At 45.6% G+C, this 25,727-nt stretch overlaps 1 non-coding gene across 1 annotated transcript; it reads left to right on the top strand.

The window, feature by feature from the left end:
• Window positions 1–23,321: 23,321 nt before the first annotated feature.
• Window positions 23,322–23,404, top strand: Trnat-ugu (transfer RNA threonine (anticodon UGU)). The gene has a single exon. It is a non-coding gene; the product is annotated as a tRNA-Thr (tRNA).
• The last annotated feature ends 2,323 nt before the right edge of the window (window positions 23,405–25,727 follow it).

Here is a 25,727-nt window from a genome sequence, read left to right as displayed (position 1 = left end):
TCAGAGGAACCATCCCGGCATTTGCCTGGAGTGATTTAGGGAAATCACGGAAAACCTAAATCAGGATGGCCGGACCCGGGATTGAACCGTCGTCCTCCCGAATGCGAGTCCAGTGTCTAACCACTGCGCCACCTCGCTCGGTCGCTGTAATTCGCTGGCGTTATGTGTTCTTGTTCTCAAGTACGAGGGTATATCAATTACTATCAGCAAAAAAAGTTACAAAATTTTATTGTAATCAAATAGGCAACTTAGAAAAGCATCATTTTTCGACGTAGTCTCCTTGCGTTTCAACGCAGTTGGTCCATCGTTGTACAAGCTTCCTGATACCCTCATAAAAGAAGGTTCTCGGTTGAGCTGCGAGCCAGGAATGCACCGATTCTTTCCCTGCTTCGTCCGAGGCAAATCGACGGCCCCTTAATGCCTGTCTGAGTGGACCAAACAAGTGATAGTAAGAAGGGGCAAGATCGGGACTATATGGAGGATGATCCAGTACTTCAAATTTGAATTTCTGGAACGTTCCAGCAGTGTGGGCAACACTATGCGGACGGGCATTGTCGTGCAACAACACAACACCTTTTGACAGCGGTCCTCTGCGTTTGCTTCGAATTTCAGGCTTTAGGTTGGCAGTAAGCATCTCACTGTAACGTACACTGTTTCTTGTTGTGCCCCTTTTCAGTACTGGACCCTGTGTGTCCCAAAAAAACCGTAAGCATCAATTTTCCTGCAGACCTTTGGCTCTTGAAGGTTTTTTTGCACGGCTAATTTGGATGTTTTCATTCCATACTCTGCCGTTTACTTTCCGGCTCGTAATGATGGATCCATGTTTCGTCACCAGTAATGATCCCCTTTGTTACCGTAGAAATCAAAATGTTTTTGCAGATGTGCAAGTGCGTTTGTTTATGCAACTGTGTGAGTTGTTTTGGGACCCACCTTGCACAAATTTCATGAAACCCAAATCTATTGTGGGTGATTTCGTAGGCATAACCGTGGCGCCGGCCAGTGTGGCCGAGCGGTTCTAGGCGCTTCAGTCTGGAAGCGCGCGACCGCTACGGTCGCAGGTTCGAATCCTGCGTCGGGCATGGAACTGTGTGATGTCCTTAGGTTAGTTAGGTTTAAGTAGTTCTAAGTTCTAGGGGGCTGATGACCTCAGATGTTAAGTCCCATAGTGGTCAGAGCCATTTGAATTTCAAGAACCGTGGCTAATTTGGAGACGATGTGCCACTTCGTCAATAGTTAATCGTCTGTCGTAGAGAATCATTTTACATGAACGCTCAATGGTTTCTTCATTTGTGGCGGTAAACGGTCGTCCGACTCCTTCATCGTGCATAACACTTGAGCGACCATTTCGGATTTTTTCAATCCATTCGCAGACACTCCGTTGTCGCAAAACACTGTTTCCGTACTGTACCCAAAGTCTTCCATGAATTGTGGCCCCTGATACGCCTTCCGACCACCAAAAACGGATCACTGAACGTTGCTCTTCTTTGGTGCAAATAGACAGCGGAGCAGCCATCATTAACAGCACGGCAGCGATAACGAAACTAACCTAGCAGCTTGAAAATTGCAAAGATATAACAACAAATGAACAAATCATTCGTCATCAACGTAAAACGACAGTACTACCAAAATAAACAAAAATATAACTAAATTGCGGATTCCCAGTGCATACGAGTAAATGACGCTGCCTCGAGCACAGTTCCTAACTCCAGTATTTGTCTTATAGTGTTAAATTTTTAACGTCATATTATACCTCTTAATGAAAAGACTACGACAGTATTTTAAACTTCTAGGTTTGATCAATAATTACGCGAAGTATTGATAGTCAAATATTTGTTATTTCTAGAAGCCGTTAGATAGGCATCGTGCAACAAGTACCGCCTCTTAATTGCTTAGTAATATATACTGCAGGAAATAAATTCGTACACACACTCAGACGTGTCCAGTTCAATCAAGATTTATTGCTAGAACAGTGGCTATGGAGTACATGAAATGATTACGTTTACATATCAATATCATAAGCAGCTCTGGGTACCAGATATAGATCAATGCTGTAACGCCCATATTACACTACTGGCCATTAAAATTGCCACACCAAGAAGAAATTCAGATGATAAACGGGTATTCATTGGACAAATATATTATACTATAACTGACATGTGATTACATTTTCACGCAATTTGTGTGCATAGATCCTGAGAAATCAGTACCCAGAACAACCACCTCTGGCCGCACTAACGGCCTTCATACGCCTGGGCATTGAGTCAAACAGGTAGAGCTGCGCATGCAGATTCAACACGATACTACATTTCATGAAGAGTAGTGACTGGCGTATTGTCACGAGCCAGTTGCTCGGCCAGCATCGACCAGATGTTTTCAATTGGTGAGAGATCTGGAGAATGTGCTGGCCAGGGCAGCAGTCGAACATTTTCTGTATCCAGAAAGGCCCGTACAGTGCGGTCGTGCATTATCCGGCTGAAATGAAGGGTAGAGCCACGGCTCGTAACACATCTGAAATGTAACGTCCAGTGTTCAAACTGCCGTCAATGCGAACAATAGGTGACCGAGATGTGTAACCAATGGCAGCCCCAATACCATCTCAATGCGAACAAGAGGTGACCGAGATGTGTAACCAATGGCAGCCCCCATACCATCTCGCAGGGTGTTAGGCCAGTATGGCGATGACGAATACACGCTTCCAATGTGCGTTCACCGCGATGTCGCCAAACACGGATACGACCATCATGATGCTGGAAACAGAGCCTGGATTCATCAGGAAAAAAAATGACGCTTTGCCATTCGTGCACCCAGGTTCGTCGTTGAGTACACCATCGCAGGCGCTCCTGTCTGTGATGCAGCGTCAATGGTAACCGCAGCCACGGTCTCCGAACTGATAGTCCATGCTGCTGCAAACGTCGTCGAACTTTTCGTGCAGATGGTTGTTCTCTTGCAAACGTCCCCATCTGTTGACTCAGGGATTGAGACGTGGCTGCCCGATCAGTTAAAGCCATGCGGATAAGATGCCTGTCATCTCGACTGCTAGTGATAGGAAGCCGTTGGGATCCAGCACGGCGTTCCGTATTATCTTCCTGAACCCACCGATTCCATATTCTGCTAACAGTCATTGGATCTCGACCAACGCGAGCAGCAATGTCGCGATACGATAAACCGCAATCGCGATAGGCTACAATTCGACCTTTATCAAAGTCGGAAACGTGATGGTAGGCATTTCTCCTCCTTACACGAGGTATCACAAGAACGTTTCACCAGGCAACGCCGGTCAACTGCTGTTTGTGTATGAGAAATCGGTTGGAAACTTTCCTCATGTCAGCACGTTGTAGGTGTCGCCACCGGCGTCAGCCTTGCGTGAATGCTCTGAAAACCTTATCATTTGCATATGACAGCATGTTCTTCCTGTCAGTTAAATTTCGCGTCTGTAGCACGTCATCTTCGTGGTGTAGCGATTTTAATTGCCAGTAGCCTCCGCAGAGGGCAATGTCGGCACTGACTCTGGCATCCAGTCGACTGTACAGATGGCGGATACTGTCCGGGGCTACGCTACCCCACGCCTTCTCCCCCCGTTCACATAGTTATGTAAAAGCTGTTGCTTGAAGAATCGCACGAGCAACTTCTCGTCCCATTGCACCCCAAAGGTGCCCGATCAGAGACAAGTCCGGAGATTGTGCTTGCCAGGTTAAGTTGGTGCACGCCTTGCAGAGGACGTTGATTTTCATGAGCAGTGTGTGGGCGAGCATTATCCTGCTGGAACAACACATCACCTTCCTGTTGCAAGAACGGCCAGAGAACGGGTCTGAGAACATTCTGCACATACCGAGCTCTGGTTAGCGTCCCGCACAGAAACACCGAAGGTGAACGAGAGTTATCGCACAGCAGACCACAAGGCATGGGGTGAGGTCAGCGTGTCTTGGACGAGAGCACTGCACAGTAATGCGCTCACGTTGTCTACATTGTACGGGCAAACGCTTGCAGGCGTAATCAGCTTTCCAGGTGGTCCTGTGACTGCACCAGTCACGACGTGCACCTCAATGCCGTGTCGTGCGTGGAAGGCGGGCTAGAGATGTGCTTGTCCATATTCCCACTGCTAGTAACCACTCCGCAAAAGTTCGGGTGTTGGCACATCTGGTTCACAAGCTCTCGTACCTGTGCTGTGGTAGCTGTACGGTCTGCCACTCTTGTCCTTACAATACGACGATCCTGGCGGGTGTCTGTGCTGCGTGGACATCCAGAACCTCGTCTATGGATCTGAGAGTGTTCACGTGGTGAATGATACCAGCATCGTTGCACAACTGACTCACCACGCCTAACTGTGTCCCAAAGTGCCATCCTGCCACTCGGAAAGCCACGATGTGAACCCTTTCAACCTCATTCAGTTCACTGTATGAAGCACGAGGGCGTCTCTACAGCATGGCTGCCTGCTTGCTTCACACGTTTGTAGCACACTGAGACTTCTGACTGTGAGCATTCCCTATTAGACACAGATGGCGCTCTGGTAGCTATGTCACTACGCTAATCAGTTGGCGGACGACCTACATCTTCTGTCGCCCAGCTGGCGTATGCCGTCATCGGGTCAAAATCGACGTCGTCTTTCCAGGTGCACTACGAGGTGCATTCAAGTTCTAAGGCCTCCGATTTTTTTTTCTAATTAACTACTCACCTGAAATCGATGAAACTGGCGTTACTTCTCGACGTAATCGCCCTGCAGACGTACACATTTTTCACAACGCTGGCGCCATGACTCCATGGCAGCGGCGAAGGCTTCTTTAGGAGTCTGTTGTGACCACTGGAAAATCGCTGAGGCAATAGCAGCACGGCTGGTGAATGTGCGGTCACGGAGAGTGTCTTTCATTATTGGAAAAAGCCAAAAGTCACTAGGAGCCAGGTCAGGTGAGTAGGGAGCATGAGGAATCACTTCAAAGTTGTTATCACGAAGAAACTGTTGCGTAACGTTAGCTCGATGTGCGGGTGCGTTGTCCTGGTGAAACAGCACACGCGCAGTCCTTCCCGGACGTTTTTGTTGCAGTACAGGAAGGAATTTGTTCTTCAAAACATTTTCGTAGGATGCACCTGTTACCGTAGTGCCCTTTGGAACGCAATGGGTAAGGATTACGCCCTCGCTGTCCCAGAACATGGACACCATCATTTTTTCAGCACTGGCGGTTACCCGAAATTTTTTTGGTGGTGGTGAATCTGTGTGCTTCCATTGAGCTGACTGGCGCTTTGTTTCTGGATTGAAAAATGGCATCCACGTCTCATCCATTGTCAGAACCGACGAAAAGAAAGTCCCATTCATGCTGTCGTTGCGCGTCAACATTGCTCGGCAACATGCCACACGGGCAGTCGTGTGGTCGTCCGTCAGCATTCGTGGCACCCACCTGGATGACACTTTTCGCATTTTCAGGTCGTCATGCAGGATTGTGTGCACAGAACCCACAGAAATGCCAACTCTGGAGGCGATCTGTTCAACAGTTATTCGGCGATTCCCCAAAACAATTCTCTCCACTTTCTCGATCGTGTTGTCAGACCGGCTTGTGCGAGCCCGAGGTTGTTTCGGTTTGTTGTCACACGATGTTCTGCCTTCATTAAACTGTCGCACCCACGAATGCACTTTCGACACGTCCATAACTCCATCACCACATGTCTCCTTCAACTGTCGATCAATTTCAATTGGTTTCACACCACGCAAATTCAGAAAAGTAAGGAAAAACGCTATTCAAGTAAGGAAAACGTCGCCATTTGAAGTATTTAAAACATTTCTCATTTTCGCCGCTGGCGGTTAAATTCCATCTGCCATATGGTGCTGCCATCTCTGGGACGTATTGACAATGAATGCGGCCTCATTTTAAAACAATGCGCATGTTTCTATCTCTTTCCAGTCCGGAGAAAAAAAATCGGAGGCCTTAGAACTTGAATGCACCGCGTATTTCTTCTTTCTGGCGATGTAGATTCTAGAGGGAGAAGACACCACCCTTGAATATTAGTGGCATTGTACAGGATATTCCATTTATCTTGACCACTTCAAAGAAACTTTTGCCAAGAATCAAAATAAAATAAAGAGTATCAGGCAATTTATATTTCGGTACCACATGGAAATTAATCAGCATAGTTGCTTGTGTAGATAAATTTTTTTGCTACAAAGGTATGAACAGCAGTACGTCTTCTTTTTATGGCACACTATATTTTTTATCCAGTTATTCACTTCTTCTCAGAAACGCTATTTCAAATGGTTCAAATGGCTCTGAACACTATGGGACTTAAAATATGACATCATCAGTCCCCTACACTTAGACTACTTAAACCTAACTAGCCTAAGGACATCATATACATCCATGCTCAAGTCAGGATTAGAACCTGCGACCGTAGCAGCAGCAGCATGGTTCCGGACTGACGCGTCTCGACCCGCTCGGCCATAGAGACGGCTAACGCTATTTCAGCAACATTTGATAGCCTATCACTGAAGTATCCGTCATTAAAAACGTAACACAAAATGACTTTGGCTCTCCTGTAGAAGCATACACCGCAGGTACTCAGGGTAGCACAACTAGTCCACATTATGGTGTTATGGTGTTAATAGGAAACAGACACAAAAAAATGGGGACGCAAGAAAAACGCACGGACACCGGTTATTTGTCTGGAACGAAGGCAAGGTAGAAATGTTACTCGCCTTTAGAGAGTGTACGTTACCAGAAAAGAAGCCGGAAATTTTTTTCTTATTTATGATGTGGGTACATGTAGTAGAATACTGTAGTACTTTTAAACGATATGTTATGTCCATTATAGTCCCACAAACTTTGAAGTGAAGACAATCGAGTGAATGATCGACATGATTTCCCTTGTGTTACCATTTATTTACTGTCAACTCCAGCAAGTGGACGAGTTACGTCACCCCACGTACCTGAACTGTTCATTGTATTGTACTGGAGAGCTAACGTCAGTATTGCGTAACGTTTTTAACAACGGCATGTTTAAGAGAATACTACGGTATTGTGCTGAGGACAATTACCGCACAGAAATATGGGAGACTATTTAAAGAACATATTGCTGTTAGTAGCTTCATAAGGATCAAAGTTATAAGTAATGCATCATAGTAGTTAATGCCCACCAGGTAGCTAAACATTTCCATGACACGATTTTGTTATTTTGCTTGCGGAGAAAAAGTTTTTCGTGTCCTCAACGTAAATAGGACATCGTGTGCGCTACCCTTCGCAGATGTCAAATTTTTAGGCACATGGTTCGACATGAAATTTATATGCAAATGAAACAGTTGATTATCTCAGAAGCTGCAACGCACAGATTTTCTAGCTGCCTTGTAAGAGATGGCAATTACTCAACTGTGGATTGCTTGAGCCGTCAGGAAAACATGAGGTCTTGGAAGGCCCCCAGATTCAAGTTATTGGACATTTCCACTTTCAGGCACATGATTTGATATAGATCCATTTGGTGAAAAACTGATATGCAGTCGCAAAGTATGTTTATCATCTTGAAAATAAACGCGATGTGAGCATGGAATGTACTCATGGTGTTAGTCCTTTTTGATGAGACACAGTTTCCCAACGATTGACAATTTTGTGGAGACCTTCGTTGTTTTGGATGTTTAGGAAATGTTCAACCGGGAATATCACCTCATCGCCATTCCGGATATTCCTGTCGCGCAACGGCTTCTCCACCAAAGGGAGTAGGGAGTCAGTGGATGTCATGTCACGAGAATACAAGTTCAAATAGCTCTAAGCACTATGGGAACTAACATCTGAGGTCATCAATCCCCTAGACGTAGAACTACTTAAACCTAACTAACCTAAGGACATTACACACATCCATGCACGATGCAGGATTCGAACCTGCGACCGTAGCGGTCGCGCGGTTCCATACTGAAGCACCTGGAACCGCTCGGCCACAGCAGCTGGCTCAGCAGAAGAAATCATTCGTCTGTTCCAACGTGCTACTAGAGGCCTAGTTAGCATAATGACTCCGCATTGGTGACGGTGGTTAAGCTACACACTTCTGTAGTCATTGACAAGCGATGCTCGAGGCAGTGCAGAATATGACGCCACTGGATGATTGCAATCGAGTGATAAGCAAAGGCAGACGACGCTATACACTGTGGCAGTCCGATGGAACGGTTTGGGTTTGGCGAAAATCAGAAGAACGCTGTGTGCCGTCCTGTGTGGTGCCAACAGTGAAGTACGAAGGTTGGCTGCTTTAGGGGAGGGGCCCAAACAGCGATATCATCGGTCGCATCGGATTAGGGGAGGAAGTCGGCCGCGCCCTTTCGAAAGAATCTTCCCGGCGTTTGCCTAAAGCTATTTAGAGAAATCGCGGAAAACCTAAATCAGGATGGCTGGACGTGAGTTTGAACCGTCGTCCTCTCGAATGTGAGTCCAGTGTGCTAACCTCTGCACCACCTGGCTCGGTGAAGACCGGAGGAAGTGATGTCACGGTATGGGAGTGTTAATTTTGGTTAGGGAGCGCTTAAGAAAACGATAAATGCCGAACGATACGAACAGAATTTGCAGCATTAAGTGCTGTTTAGAGAAGAGGAACAGTTCGGAGACGGTGACTGTATTAGGGTGACTTTGCACTGTGTCATAAAGCATCATCTATGAGGCAACGATTTGTGGACAGTAACGTTGCTGGAACGGACTGACCTGCCCAGCGTTCCCATCTAAACCCAATGGAACACATTTGGGATGAGCTAGAGAACGTCGGCTTCGACTAGTCCCCAGTGTCCACCATCACTGCCATGTCTGATTTCGGGTCTTCAGGAAGAATGGGTTGCCATTCCGCCACAAAAATTCGAACACGTCATCTAAAGTGTCCCAAGCAGCGTTCAGTCATGAAGACGAACTGTGGACACACCCCAAATTAATGGTCACTATTATCTGTCCGAATACTTTTGATGGCACATAGTACTAACAGAAGTATTTAGCGCTTGATCTTCGTGCCTGTTAATAAAGACGTAGTGTGCCTGATGAAGGAAGGTAAATAGGTTGGTTAGTCAGTTGATTGATTTGAGGGAAGAGGCCAAAAAGCGAGGTCCTTGATCCTATCGGGTTAGCGAAGGATGGGAAAGGAAGTCGGCTGTGCCCTTTCAAGAAACCATCGCGGCAATTACCCGAAGCTAATTAGGGAAATCACGATGGCCGGACGCGGTTTTGAACCGCCGCCCTCCCGAATGGGAGTCCAGTGTGCTAACCACTGCGCCTCCTCCTGGTTAATAGGGATATTCCATGTAATGATACCAAAGATGTGCGTCCTTACTATCGTTTTGCTGCATATTCATTTTCTCGTACAAAACTGTGATTTGGATACACGACTTAATTGTGGAACCAACTTGTTCTGGAGTTCACAGCACACTCTCACATTCTATAAACGGTTACATTATCCACTTCGACTGAAATTAACTGGAAGTATTTACTGTCATTTATTTGGCTTATTATGTCATTCACAACAAATACCTCACTATGAAGTGCAACAACACAACTCACTAAGAAGTGTTGTAATGCATACTTATTCCTCGTAAGGGAACATCGTTCGGACGTCAACCATATTTGCGTTTTTCTTCTCATACGAGGCGCATTCAAGTTCTAAGGCCTCCGATTTTTTTTTTCTCCGGACTGGAAAGAGATAGAAACATGCGCATTGTTTTAAAATGAGGCCGTGTTCATTGTCAATACGTCCCAGAGATGGCAGCACCGTATGGCAGATGGAATTTTACTGCCAGTGGCGAGAATGAGAACTGTTTTAAATACTTAAAATGGCGACGTTTTCCTTACTTGAACAGCGTTTTTCCTTACTTTTCTGAATTTGCATGGTGTGAAACCAATTGAAATTCATCGACAGTTGAAGGAGACATGTGGTGATGGAGTTATGGATGTGTCGAAAGTGCGTTTGTGGGTGCGACAGTTTAATGAAGGCAGAACATTGTGTGACAACAAACCGAAACAACCTCGGGCTCGCACAAGCCGGTCTGACGACACGATCGAGAAAGTGGAGAGAATTGTTTTAGGGGATCGCCGAATGACTGTTGAACAGATCGCCTCCAGAGTTGGCATTTCTGTGGGTTCTGTGCACACAATCCTGCATGACGACCTGAAAATGCGGAAAGTGTCATCCAGGTGGGTGCCACGAATACTGACAGATGACCACATGGCTGCCCGTGTGACATGTTGCCAAGCAATGTTGACGCGCAACGACAGCACGAATGGGACTTTCTTTTCGTCGGTTGTGACAATGGATGAGACGTGGATGCCATTTTTCAATCCAGAAACAAAGCGCCAGTCAGCTCAATGGAAGATCTTTTGGGACCAAACTGCTAGAGGTCATCGGTCCCTAGGCTTACCCGCTACTTAGTCTAACTTACGCTAAGGACGACACCCCCACATACCCATGCCAGAGGGAGGACTCGAACCTCCGATGAAGAAAGCCGTGCGGACTGTGACACGACGCCTCTGACCACCCGGCTTCAGTTGTCCAGGAATTGTTGTGATTTGACGTGTTGAAGATATTACGAATTGTACAGCAGTCCACCCAGAAAAAGTTGTAATTCCTAAACTACTGCAGCACTGTGAAAGCAAGTAAATAGAAAATAATTTTCTCATTCAGCTGTAGATTCACACTTAGTTCGCCTTACAGTTAAATAAAGCTTGAATTTGTGTACATTCTTCGTAATTCTGTTATTGAAGAATGACATTTTAGTGCTGTTTTCATGTAAGCTCTTGTACAGCTTCTAACTTCCTTCCATTTTCTTTGTTGCAGGTAAGCTGAACTGAATCCTAACTTCTTACCATACCTGATTCACTTCTTCTGGTACGTATAACATAGCATTTTGCAGTCTTATTCGTTACTCGGCAACAACGTTCTTTGATGATTACGAACAGCACTGGCAGCGTGCACACTATTATCGGTAGATGCGAAACGGACGGCGAAGGCAATAGTAAAATAAGCTGACAGAAATCGCGAAACAGCCGGAGAGCAGGAAAGCAATTTTGGCGCCAGCGACCCGCGTTCTTTATAACCCACACTCAATGTTGAGGGGGTGCCTGCCCTAGAACTGCCGACCCTCCCAAGAACGCGCGCTTTGGAATGAGGTTGTGTTGTCGTTAACATTTCTATGCTCTCACCGAATGTCTGTGACGTCCATACACTGTAGACCAAATGGTCCTGCAACTGTTATTGTCTGTTCTACACGGGTAAAAATACTCTGAAAACCACTGTGAAGGGCATGGGAGAGGGTGCAACCCAGTGTAAGAGTTGTTAGTGTTGTGGACTGACAAGACAGCCAGTCCACAGTGACGGGTAACCGAAAGGCAGGCGTTTAATTCACGCAGGCTTACTTAAGTCTGAAACAGGATACGTAATGAATGCTATAAAGAAAAGTACGTAGCTGCTGGAATACTTAACTTAAATCCATCATTTGTATACAGCATTCTTGATGATACAAGTTAGACTCTCTCTAGATATGGTTAATGGCGCCTTGCTAGGTCGTAGCCATGGACTTAGCTGAAGGCTATTCTAACCGTCTCTCGGCAAATGAGAGAAAGGCTTCGTCAGTGTAGTCGCTAGCAAAGTCGTCCGTACAACTGGGGCGAGTGCTCGTACGTCTCTCTAGACCTGCCGTGTGACGGAGCTCGGTCTGCAGTTACTGACAGTGGCGACACGCGGGTCCGACATGTACTAATGGACCGCGGCCGATTTAAAGCTACCACCTAGCAAGTGTGGTGTCTGGCGGTGACACCACAGTTAGCGCTATTACTCGCTGTGATGGGGATGCTAGTTATCGCTGAAAAAAAAAGACTGTTTTCGGTTATATCGCTTTTTCCCACGCCAGTTTAACCGTTCAAAACAAAAGGTTTTGCACAAACTGATTTTCGGTTTTTATTCCTATTATTTCCTGTAATACACGTAGAAACCGAGGAAAGATGTAAAAAATTTTGACTCCCTTACTTAAATGATACTGTGTGCTCTTTCAAAGAAATGCTTGCCTATTTTCCGTTCCAACCCATTATGGAGCATAGTGTGAGCAGGTAGCTTCTTGTGACATTATTGCATAAACGTTGAAGTTATTAGGAATATCATCTTAAAGCGCTTAGACACATGGCTGTTTAATGAACAACTTAGAAGAGGTAAACGGTACCCCCCCCCCCCTCCCCCGGCAAAAAGAGTCATTAGCAATAGGGAAATATTATAAAATGGTTCAAATGGCTCTGAGCACTATGGGACTCAACTGCTGAGGTCATTAGTCCCCTAGAACTGAGAACTGGTTAAAGTTAACTAACCTAAGGACATCACAAACATCCATGCCCGAGGCAGGATTCGAACCTGCGACCGTAGCGGCCTTGCGGTTCCAGACTGCAGCGCCTTTAACCGCACGGCCACTTCGGCCGGCGGAAATATTATACTTTCTTTCCAAAAGTGTACACTTACGTGATGACTGGGTGTTGTGTGATGTCCTTAGGATAGTTAGGTTTAAGTAGTTCTAAGTTCCAGGGGACTGATGACCATAGATGTTAAGTCCCATAGTGCTCAGAGCCATTTGAACCATTTGAAGTGTACACTTATTTGTAATGGTTAATACTAAGTTATTGTTCTGTTGCTCTATAATTATCGTCGCTTGCGGACATTTTATGGCTTGCGAACAGGCAATGTGCGATGCCTAGAAATAAATCCCATAACCCAGTCCTGCCCAGCTAGGCAAGTTTCTTTGTCAAATCTGTGTATAAGCCACTTCTGTCTGCTAGTTCGTAGGCCAATGATCTGACAATTAGGTGTTTCATTGTGGGACTAAAAAGGCTTAACTCCATTGACTTTGAGGTACGCTGTCAGCTCGTATTTTTGTTGTGAAATGAACACAATTTTAAATTTCACAACTAATTGGTCAACTCTGTAATTAGGATTATTCTTAGCTTTACGGACGTATCTTTCCAGCGGCAAGTTTGGTAAGTCAAAAGCTTTAGATGTTTTAAAACTCTCATTTCAAAAGAATAAATTGCTGAAACCGCCATTTAGATGGAGTTCGAAGCCCATTTCTGTCTTTCAGTCTTCCTAATGTAGGTTGACACCATTTAGAACGCTCAGGGAAAAACAATAACTGTATAGCTGGAAATCCACTACCACCAGAAAACGACTGGACAGAACGGGACACTATCATATTCTGACCCGTCCCGTTCGTATTAACAACTTTTATCGCGCATAATAACTAACGGATAGACAGTGGCATGGAGTTTAAGATTTCATGTCGTTTAAGGGTCTTCGATTGAGAATTAATGCCTTACATTGCCTTTAAATGTACCAAAAGTCATAAAAACACGACTGGAAACGTGTACGATAGTCATTCACTTACGTGTCGCACTTCAAACCAAATCAAAATGGCTTCCCGTCTCTTTAGAGCCATGATCACATGCCACTAGAGTAGGTTGCATCACTCTGCAGTATGGAAAAAAAGGCAGTCCCATTGTATAAGAGTTTACCCTACGTCTCCTGGATAAGATAATGTTTTATATAGTTTGACGTTACGCTGATGGTAAACTGTATGGATAATTCAGTACATGTAAATTACATTTTGAGTCCCTCAGGAATTGCTGCTCCTGTTCGCATTCAAACCGTGTGCGAAACATAGGGCTACTACACTGAAGCTCCAAAGAAACCGTTACAGGCATGCGTATTCAACAGGCACAGTACGGCACTGCGGTCGGCAACAGCTATATAAGACCACAAGTGTCCGGCGCAGTAGTTACCTGTATATCGGTTACTGTTGCTACAATGGCAGTTTCCAAGATGGAAATGAGTTTGAATGTGTTGTTAGAGTCTGTGCGGGAACAATGGGACACAGCATCTCCGAGGTAGCGATGAAGTGCGGACTTCCCGTACGACCATTTCGCGACTGTACCGTGAATAACAGGTATCCGGTAAAATATCGAATCTCCGACATCGCTGCGGCTGGAAAAAGATCCTGCATGAACAGGACCAACGACGGCTGAAGAGAATCGTTCGAAGTGACAGAAGCGAAACCCTTCCGCAAATTGCTGCAGATTGTAGTGCTGGGACATCAACAAGTGTCACCGTGCGAACCGCTCAACGAATCATCATCAATATCGGCGTTCGGAGCCGAAGGTCCTCTCGTGTACCCTTGATGACTGCACGACACAAAGCTTTACGCCTCGCCTCGGCCTGTCAACACCGTCATTGGGCTCTTGATGACTGGAATAATGTTGTCTGGTCGGACGAGTGTCGTTTCAAATTGCATCGAGCGGATGGAGAGAACCTCATGAATCCTTGAACCCTGCACGGCAGCAGGGGCAGTTCAGGCTGGTACAAAATGTAAATGTCGTGTGACTATGGCCTCGCTTCGGTAGACCGTCCGCCGGGTGCAAGTCTTTCGATCTGACGCAATTTCGGCGACTTGCGAGTCGATGGGGAGGAAATGATGATGATCAGGACAACACAACACCCAGTCCATGAGCGGAGAAAATCTCCGACCCAGCCGGAAATCGAACCTGGGCCCTTAGGACTGACATTCTGTCGCGTGGCGGAGGCTCATAATGGTGCTCGGCGTGTGCAGTTGGAGTGATATGGGACCCTTCATAGGTCTAGATATGACTCTGACAGGTGACCCGTACCTAAGCATCCTGTCTGATCACCTGCATCCATTCTCGTCCATTGTGCATTCCGGCTAACTTGGGCAATTCCAGCAGGACAATGCGACACCCCACACGTCCAGAACTGCTACAGCGGGGTTCCAGGAACACTCTTCTCATTTTAAACACTTCCGCTGGTCACCAAACTCAACGGACATGAATGTTATTAAGCATATCTGGGATGTCTTGCAAGATCTCAACACCCTCGTACACTCACGGGTTTATGGACAGCCCTGCTCGATTGATGCTGTCAGTTCTCTCCAGCACTACTTCAGACGTTAGTTGAGTCCATGTCACATCGTGCTGCGGCACTTCTGCATCCTCGCGGGGGTCCTACACGATACTAGGTGGGTGTACGAGTCTCTTCGGTTCTTCAGTACATAAATGATTTATTCGTTTTCATAGCTTTGTATTTTCCAAAGTATTACATGCACAAATATGGTTGATACATGAACAGAACCGTAAACTCACCGAGTGTGGTAATTAGCACTCTACAAACGTTCTGTGGGTACCCCTCTGGCCACAAGACAGATGTCCAAGCGGTAGTGAAATTCGTTGCGCATTTCGTGTGGCAACGTGCTGTCGATTGCAATCACAGCAGTATTGATGTCTTCCGTGAACCGTCCCAGTGTTCTTGGCGGAGGGGCTACGTAAACACTGTTGTTAATGTACCCCCAAAGAGAAGAGTCACTAGGCGTTTCCTGGCGACCAAGGAAACAAAGCCACACCACCTTCACTTGCGGGCAGTTTGGTTAACCACTGCACCACACCGACACAGTGTCTATCGCAAACGCGCTGACAACCTCTGCACGCTCCTTAGCCGACCCACATCCACACCTAGCGCCACCAATCCGGTTCAAATGGCTCTGAGCACTATGGGACTCAACTGCTGTGGTCATAAGTCCCCTAGAACTTAGAACTACTTAAACCTAACTAACCTAAGGACAGCACACAACACCCAGCCATCACGAGGCAGAGAAAATCCCTGACCCCGCCGGGAATCGAACCCGGGAACCCGGGCGTGGGAAGCGAGAACGCTACCGTACGACCACGAGATGCGGGCACCAATCCGGAGTCCCCATCCATACGTGTTGCCGCCCGTCTACACCGCGTGGTCCAATGCGCCTTGCCATGGTTCGCGCGTCTCCTCCCATCGGAGGAGGTTCGAGTTCTCCTTCGAGCATAGACGCACGAGCGTGCGTGCATGCGTGCGTGCGTGCGTGCGTGCGTGTGTGTGTGTGTGTGTTTTGTCCTAAGCGTAAGTTCATTAAAATTAGATTAACTAGTTTGTACGCCTAAGGACCGTTGCCTCAGCAGTTTGGTCCCAAGAAAATTCACGACAAACTTCCATTTGTCGGCTTGCTCGCTAATTTTAGATTCCCACAGGAGGTCGAACGTGTGTGCATCCTCATCAATGGTTGTTGATTAATCGCCCATCACGAGGAATCAATTATAAGAATGTGTGGTGTCTATTCTTACGGATATATCATATAAAAGAACATTAACCTACGGTGAACCTAGTCCATGTGCGACAATTTCATAGTCACACCCTTACAGTGCGGGGATGAACATATCCCGACAAATGGAAGGCCTCTTGTATTCCAACATACAAAAAATTTCTTTTCTTGTTTCTTCGACATTTTGTGAAGGCACCGACTCTTAACGCCAAATGCCCTCAATAGTTTATAGTGGAACGGCAGAACTAAAATCAGACGTAATATTGTCTGATGTATATCAAAGGATTACGTTTCCTCAGAGGATTCGCAAATTGAAGTTTGATTTCTTCTAGCTAAAGTATTACGTCAGTTCTCGACTTATCGTTATCGATTTCTAGTTAAATAATACAACAATATCGTCTTTTAAGTAGAAGTAGTAATCAGAAACGCGTTCAAAAATGGTTCAAATGGCTCTGAGCACTATGGGACTTAACATCTATAGTCATCAGTCCCCTAGAACTTAGAACTACTTAAACCTAACTAACCTAAGGACAGCACACAACACCCAGTCATCACGAGATAGAGAAACAGAAACGCGTATCTGCACGTTGTGCCTCAACTGAATTGCTTCAATTGCTTCAAAATGCTTCTCTCTAAATATAGGGGAGCTTAAGACGAGAATTCCTCTCGAGTCAAGCTCCGGAAGGTTATTTGATGGGAGCTATACTCCTCGAACTACATTACAAATAAACAAGTGATTCTCATTTCCAATACGTAATAGTAAAGCTGGGGGTGATTTCTAAAAGGAAAAACAAACCGAAACTTAGAAATACACGGTGTGAAATGATACAGTAACTATTGGAATCTGCTTTTACAATGTCAAGATTTAGATTTAGCTTTAAATGCGAATTTTCATATGAAGCAAACAATTAGATACAGGACGGGAGCTTGCAGTGGATCTCCGGCTGACAAAGAACGCAGATAACACTGTAAGAGAATTATGCCATACTTTACCATTTGTGTATGAAGTAAGGGTTGGAAAATCAGACTGGTTATAACTGATACCTGTCGGTATTTTAGTTCCCTGTAACCGGTATTTTTCAGTACATGTTGCGTCTTGGTTAAAACAGATATTTTTTTATTTATTGGTAATAAGCGAGTAAAAAACTGAAATATCGATTAGCCATTGCAACAGGGCTAAAAGTTTTCCTTTTTAAGTAAGTCGTACTCTAAAAACGAATAACTTTTATACATAAAATTTTCGTTATTTTCAAATGTTGTGTTATTACAAAAAATGACAAGCGATCAGTCTCATTTTAATAACAATGTCGACACCAAGTAGCAACAAACACATTCTGTGGTGACGTGTGGGTGCTATTCTGTCATTCTGCGCAGCGAATTAATCTGAGATGTACCCTTTACCCTGTGGCTCCTGCAAGGTGGAATTTCCACCCCCACACTACTACAGAAGTCAGACAGACGGTCCTAACGTTCTAAAGAGAAATGTCTGAAAAACTTTCAGTAATAAATATCTTCTGAACACGTTATTTCCTGGTTCTTTTCGGAATGTGAAGTTACCTCTCAAGGATAGGATTCGCTAATGAAATTTCTATACAGAGTTTAAGATTGTTATTGACTTGGCAGAATGGCTGAGAGCTGGGCCTATTCAACTTGAATAATTATCTATTAGAATGTTGCTAGGTACGGTCGAGGCTGTCGCGTGTGAAATGCAGTGAAGTGTACTGTTGTGGAGGAAATATGGGGCTCGCAATAGCTGTAGCGCACAATACCGTAAGCTGCGATGACGGCTGTGTACGCCGCTCGCTGCTGACAAATAAGATAACTCTCGTTCTATCTAGATTGACCTTCGGCAATCAAATTCTCCCTACGCCTTGATGAAGTCAAGGACTCCTATTCACCCCTAGTCTAACTATTGGCGCGGTACACCGGTCAGATGACCAGTCCACTGCGATGCCACTCAAAAATTCACTTGCAGGTGTTTAACTATACCTCTGTCTGTTCACACAGAACAATAAGTGTAGCGGCCAACACAGTGAACAACGCTTAATCGCAAGGACTCAATATAGAGTCGCTCTCCGATTCGCTCTCGACAGAGGTGCTCTCCCAGTGAAGTACTGAGGAGAGACTTGTTCCTCACTCTTTCGATTACACGTATGAGCACGCACGCTCTCGTTTAGTGTTCTCGCTCCAAGAGCGACAACGGAACGGCCCCTCTCCACGCCAGACATGAAGGGGTATATCTTTCGGTCTCATCCATTACTCCTTCAACATCAGAAATATCGTCTGCCAATCAACATTGCTCTTCTAAAACGTGAGAATGACGTTTCGTTTAAGGCGAACAATCCAAAATCTGTATCATCGGCATTTGGCGTTTGCTGTGATCCTGTGAAAATATCTGAAACTGTGTTCTATGTTGTAAAGAATGCATAGGCTGGGCGCTCCCACACAGTGTAGCGGTATTTGCTTTTAAGCCGAACACGGGGTTGTTCTTCCTTTCCCTCAGGCAAACACTGTCTGCTCTATGGGCAGTCACCGACGGACGTAGATAGGCTGAGTCGTCCTTTGAAGGGACCGGCCCCGCAGCATGTGGTTTGCATCTCCTGAATTAAAAGCCCCTGCGACCGTCGTGTCTTGAATGTGTGTGTGTGTGTGTGTGTGTGTGTGTGTGTGTGTGTGTGTGTGTGTGTACGCCAGCCTCGAGTATTTCAGTCTCGGAGCGCGTTTGCGATTTACTAGTTATTTGCATATCGTTTACATGAATTCATACAACATTGACTTTATCTTATCGAGTTTGGGTTCGAATGAAGCGTCTTAATGTGCGGAATATGATTGTGAGGGCGGAATATGTAAGTAATGAAGGTCAGGAGATCACGACGTCTTACAACATGGGACAAGAGCTGGTACAGCACTGCTGAGACAACAATATCCTTGTTTCCGTGCGCTGTTGCTTAAGGTATGTGCTGTACATACCACGTGCAAGACTTCCCCCCCCCCCCCCCACCTGGGCTATACCATAGTTTCCCGATGTCGTCACCGGACATCCGTTGTCCTGCAGAATGGCACCAACCCTTGTCTGGAAATATTTTTACGAAGTGACGTAAAAAAGAAATACAATGAATCGTTTTCTTCAGTTGATGGAAGATTTTTCTGCCGTTTCTATGAAATAACAACAGTGGAAACGAATTATGGTAACATTAAATGTTAGAAAATTAAGAAGAATTCATTTACAACATACAGTACCAGTAGAAAGTAGCTGATCAGCTACCAGTGTCTATGTAATACGTCTTTATCTTCTCGTAGACCTTGAGAACGGAAAAATTGAAAACAGATTTATTTAACTTCAGTTTTCATCATTCACTACTGACTACTCACAGTGTCTAAGTACTGGTATAATGCCGGCCGGAGTGGTAGAGTGGTTCTAGGCGCTACAGTCTGGAACTGCGCGACCGCTACAGTCGCAGGTTCGAATCCTGCCTCGGGAATGGATGTGTGTGATATCCTTAGGTTAGTTAGGTTTAAGTAGTTCTAAGTTCTAGTGGACTGATGACCAAGTAAGTTGAGTTCCATAGTGCTCAGAGCCATTTGAACAATTTTTTGGAATTGGAATCAGTATAAGAATACTGATGTTCTGTTCTAGTATTTAACCACTTACCACTTTTTGACAATAGCAACGACATTGGATGGACGAAGTTTTCTTTTATTTGACTATTTAATTTAATATTTCGATACTACTAATTTTGAAACAGAGTGTTAAAATTTTTCAATCCTTTTTCGGTTTCTACTTTTACAAAGAAAGTAATAGGAACAAATTACCCAAAATCCGTTATCTGAGAAACCTGTTGTTTTGAATGATTTTAAAACTTTATTTGTGGCGTGGAAAAAAACTGATATAACCGAAAACCAGTTGTTTCAGCTATAACCGCCAACCCTAGTATTGAGACGAAACATAAGGAGAAAAATCGCGGTAATTCAATAAAATATCGGCATCGGATTTAACCGGCCGATTTTTACCGTTACTGGTGGACGTTGAAGCTAGAGAGAGTGCACCCCGCCGGCTACTGTGTGACGTCACAAGGTGGCAGTTAGCCTCGAAGGAGGCGACCGGCTAATCTAGGGTAGCCGACGGCTCAGAGGCGTGCAGGGGGAGGGGTGGCGCAACGGTAGGGTGTGGGGCGGCAGCCGGAACCCCTAGCTCGGCCCCTTTAATCGAGGGGACGGAAACGCAGAATACAGAGCGCCAGGACCACGGGACCTGTGAGTGCTGGGAGCTGGAGGCTAGAGGCCGGGGGCGTCGAGCTGTGGGTTGGGGACCGGGATCTGGGGGCTGGGGGCGGGGTGCTGTGGACTGGGTGCAAGGAGCGGTGGGCGGGGGGCTGGCAAAGGGTTGGGGGCCGTGTGGTGGTAGCTTCCCCACCCGACGCCGAGTGGCCGCGCGGCTTAAGGGCGCACCCGTTATTGGATTAACTCGTCCCGCGCCGCGCCGCGCGCCGCCGAACGGCTCAAGTGATATTCGCCGCCGCTCTTTCTGACTGCCAGGCGACGCAGCAGCCGCGCGTGCGGGCTCCTCCTGCGTAGGGTAGAGCTGGAACTGTCCCTCCAAACGTAGCAGTATCTTCAGGACGGCGCTCGCTCGAACGTTTTAGAATGCTTTGGGTTCCAGAGTCAAAATAAATTTTTTGAGATAATCATACACTGGCTAGTAAAAACTATATGAAGCACCAGCGGCGTAAAAGGAAACGAAGTGAAATTCACAGTTGAGAATGTTGTTGTGTTATTTCAGTGATTGCAATTTCATGACAAATTTACGAAGAACTTGGCAGTATCAGCCAACTAGATACTGCGACGTTGCACCCCTTCTGGCCTTCATGCATTCACTAATTCTGTAGGGAAGGCTGTCATAAGCGCCCAATCTTGAGGCAAGCTCGCCCACAAGTGCTGCAAAGAGACTCTGCTCGTATGTAAAGTACACCAGTGACAAAACCCAGTCAATACTGTCACCGCGCGATAGCGATGGAAATGTTACCGATGATGGTGCCACAAAACCGTAGTTACTAAATACAGTTTTCCCTAATTCCTTCATGAAAGAAGACAAAATAAATATACCAGAATTGTCCGAAAGAACAGACACCATATCCCTATAACTATTGTGAGCGGCGTGGGTGCTACTCTGTCATTCTGCGCAACGGATTAATCAGAGATGTACCCTTTACCCCGTGGCTCCTGCAAGATACAATTTCCACCCCCCAGTACTACAGAAGTCAGACGCTCCTAACATTCTACAGAGAAATGCCTGAAAAAATTTCAGCAATAAATATCTTCTGGAGTCGTCCGCTGTAAGGAAATGACATAAAAATTCACAAAATTTCTTACGTTACTAGTGGGATACTTGGGTACTGGAATAGTGCTAGTTAGTGTAAGAAAAACATGAAACTAACGAAAATTATTATTTATTTTGCTAAAATTCTGAGAAATTACAATGGCACTTTTAGTTATGAACTGAACAAGTTATTTCCGGGTTCTTTTCGGAATGTGATGTTACCTCTTAAGGATAAGATTCGCTAATGAAATTTCTATTCAAAGTTTAACATTGTTATTGACTTGGCAGAATGGCTCAGAGCCGCGCCTACTCAACTTGTATAATTGTCCATTAGAATGTTGCTACATACGGTCAAGGCTGTCATGTGTGAAATGCAGTGAAGTTTACTGTTGTGGAGGAAATATGGGGCTCTCAAGAGCTGTAGCGCACAATACCGTAAGCTGCGATGACTGCTGTGTGCACCGCTCACTGCTGACAAATAAGATAACTCTCATTTTATCTGGATTTACCTTCGCCAATCAAACTCTCCCTACACCTTGATGAAGTGAAGGGCTCTGAGCACTATGGGACTTAACATCTTTGGTCATGAGTCCCCTAGAACTTTAACCTAACTAACCTAAGGACATCACACACATCCATGCCCAAGGCAGGATTCGAACCTGCGGCCGTAGCAGTCGCGCGGTTCCGGACTGAGCGCGTAGAACCGCGAGTCCACCGTGGCCGGCGATGAAGTGAAGGACTCCTAGTCGACCCTAGTCTAACTATTGGTCAAATAACCAGTCCACCGCGATGCCACTCAAAACTTCGCTCACAGGCGTTTAACTATAACTCTGTCTGCTCACACTGCACAATAAGTGTGGCGGCCAACACAGTGAACAACGCTTAATCGCAAGGAAATATAGAGTCGCATTCCAATTCGCTCTCGACAGAGGTGCTCTCCCAGTGAAGTACTGAGGAGAGACTTGTTCCTCGCTCTTTGAGTACACGTACGAGCGCGCACGCTCTCGTTAAGTGTTCTAGCTCCAAGAGCGACAACGGAATGGCCCCTCTCCACGCCAGACATCAAGGGATATATCTTTTGGTCTATTCCATTACTCCTTCAGCTCAAGGCGTCATAAATATCGTCTGACAATCAGCATTGCTCTTCTAAAACGACAGAATGACGTTTTGTTTAAGGCAAGCAATCCAGAAATCTGTAGCATCGGCGTTTGGCGTTTGCCGTTTGCTCTCTCCCTGTGAAAATCTCTGAAACTGCATGCTATGTGTAAAGAATGCATAGGCTGGGCGCTCCCACACAATGTAGCGGAATTTGCTTTTAAGCCGAACATGGGGTCGTTCTTCCTTTTACTCGGTCAAACGCTGTCTGCTCTATGGGCGGTCACTGGCTGACATAGATAGGCTGAATCGTCCTCTGAAGGGACCAGGCCCTCGGCGTGCGGTTTGCGTCTGCTGAACTAAAAGCCCCTGAGACTGTCGTGTCTTAAATATGTGTGTGTACGCCAGCCTCGAGTATTTCAATCTCAAAGTGCATTTGCAATTTACTAGTTATTTGCATATCATTTACATGAATTCATACAACATTGACTTTACCTTATCTAATTTGGGTTTGAGTGAAGAATCTTGATGTGCGGAATATGATTGTGAGGGCGGAATATGTAAGCAATGAAGGTCAGGAGACCACGACGTCTTACAGTATATAGTTGTGGCAATACCGGCCATGACCTCCTTCTGTGTGCATGCACACAAATTCCCCGAAATCTTATGGGACTTTGTAAGAATGTCTTCCATCAGTAATGAAGGTGTTGGGGTGGGACACTACGAATGTTGTTTGTGGACATACAAGGTGAGAACGTGGGTCTCGTGGGAGGCGTGCGAGAGATAGTCCCTGCAGTCACGTTAGCCTCCGTTTCCTTGGTGGCTCAGATGGATAGAGCGTCTGCCATGTAAGCAGGAGATCCCGGGTTCGAGTCCCGGTGGGGGCACTCATTTTCACCTGTTCCTGTTATATATCAACGCCTGTTAGCAGCTGCAGGTATTAAATTAATTGCAATTTCGAAGTGATACCTGGCATTCTGCAAGGTAGTGACATAGGCCCTCTGCTGTTCCTGATTTACATAAAAGATCTAGGTTATAATCTGAGCAGCCACCTTAGATTGTTTGCAGATGACGCTGCAATTTACCGTCTAGTAAAATCATTAGACGGTCAATTCCAATTACAAAATGATCTAGAGAGAATTTCTGTATGGTGCAAAAAGTGGAAATTAGCACTAAGCAAAGAAGAGTGCGAGGTCATCCACATTGGTACTAAGAGAAACCAGGTTAATTTGGGGTATACGATAAATCGCACAAATCTAAGGGCTGTTAATTCGACTAAATACCTAGGAATTACAATTACGAGCAACTTAAATTGGAAAGATCACATAGATAATATTGTGGGGAACGCGAAACAAAGACAGCGCTTTGTTGTCAGAGCGCTTAGAAGATGCGACAAACTCACTAAAGAGACAGCCTACATTACACTTGTCTGTCCTCTTCTGGAATATTGCTGTAAACTTGACGGAGGGCATCGAAAAAGTACAAAGAAGAGCAACTCGTTTCGTGTTACCGCACAATAGGGGTGATAGTGGCACTGATGTGATACGCGAGTTGTGGCGTCAGCCATTGAAACAAAGGCGGTTTTCTTTGCGGCGAGATCTATTTACGAAATTTCTATGACCAACTTTCTCTTCCGAATGCGTAAATATTTTGTTGACACCCGCCTACGTAGGGAGAAATGATCATCATAATAAAATAAGAGAAATCAGAGCTCGAACGGAAAGATTTAGGTGTTCCTTTTTCCCACGCGCCATTCGAGAGTGGAATGGTAGAGAAGTAGAAAGAAAATGGTTCGATGAACCCTCTGCCAGGCCCTTAAGTCTAAATTGCAGGGTAACCATGTAGATGTAGATGAAGTGGTCTCTGACATCCTGGATACTGTCAGTGTGACAGTTTCCGTCCCAGCCCCTCCCACGAATCAGGTGATCCTGATGCCCACGGCAGTGATTCAACATCAAAAATGGTTCAAATGGCTCTGAGCACTATGCGACTTAACTTCTAAGGTCATCAGTCGCCTAGAACTTAGAACTACTTAAACCTAACTAACCTAAGGACATCACACACATCCATGCCCGAGGCAGGATTCGAACCTGCGACCGTAGCGGGCGCTCGTTTCCAGACTGTAGCGCCCAGAACCGCACGGCCACTCCGGCCGGCGATTCAACATCACGCAGCAGGCAGTTCATACACACCGATGCTACGTGATGAAAGAGCATTGTACTGTTGAAACATGCGCTACGATGCTGTCGCATGAGATCTAACACATGAGGATCCAGAATGTCTATGATGTACTGTTGTGCAGTTAATCTTCCCACAATATCTGTGACCCAAAGACATACCTGATGGCTCCCCACACCATGACTCCAGGCATAACACTGCTCCAAAACGTTGAAAGAATGGGGTCTGTCCCTGGGTCGTTGCTATACTCACCGAAGATATCATTTGGAGTGGTAGGTATTTATTTCAGCCTGACATCTGTAGATGGGGAGCGCATTGGTTTGAAATGGAAGGTAGTTACGAATAATCGTGCAACAGGATGTCCTAAAAGTAGTGTACCTGTTTGAAGTGCAAAAGAAAACTTACTATTTTAACTACAATCTTTTAATTCGCTACATATTGCTTTTCAGACTTTGGAGACCGTCCACTAATAACGGGAGTCGTAAAGAACGTCCTCTTGTGGTGGTACTGAACTTCACGCTTGGCCAAAGTGTTGCGCAAGCGCATCTGGCATACATAATGTTCGTGCTGCACCATCGAAACACAACATACGAAGACGATGAAACAGTTCACTTGATACTAGTAATGTTGCCGACAGACCCAGATGTGCACGTGCGAAATACTCACGGAACACAGCAAAATATCGCCAACGCCTGCTCATGAGTGGCAAACAGTCCCCAGCAAACACTTCGTCGTCGGTCTCGAGAATTTCATACTCAAAAACCTTTACACAAACTTAACGGCTGACCTATATATATAAATCTATCTCCCCCCCCCCCTCTCTCTCTCTCTCTCTCTCTCTCTCTCTCTCTGATTCATCGGTCTTCTGATTGGTTTTATGCGGCCATCCACATATTTCTTTCCTGTACCAAACTTTTCATCTCGTAATAGCACTTGCAACATACGTCCTCGATTATTTGCTAGATGTAGTCGAATCTGCGTCTTCCTCTGCACATTTTACTCTCCAGAGATCCCTTGAGTACCATGGAAGGC

Source organism: Schistocerca cancellata, chromosome 12, assembly GCF_023864275.1.
Source record: "Schistocerca cancellata isolate TAMUIC-IGC-003103 chromosome 12, iqSchCanc2.1, whole genome shotgun sequence".
NCBI classification, from domain to species: Eukaryota; Metazoa; Arthropoda; class Insecta; order Orthoptera; family Acrididae; genus Schistocerca; species Schistocerca cancellata.
This window is presented reverse-complemented; position numbering and strand designations above follow the sequence as displayed.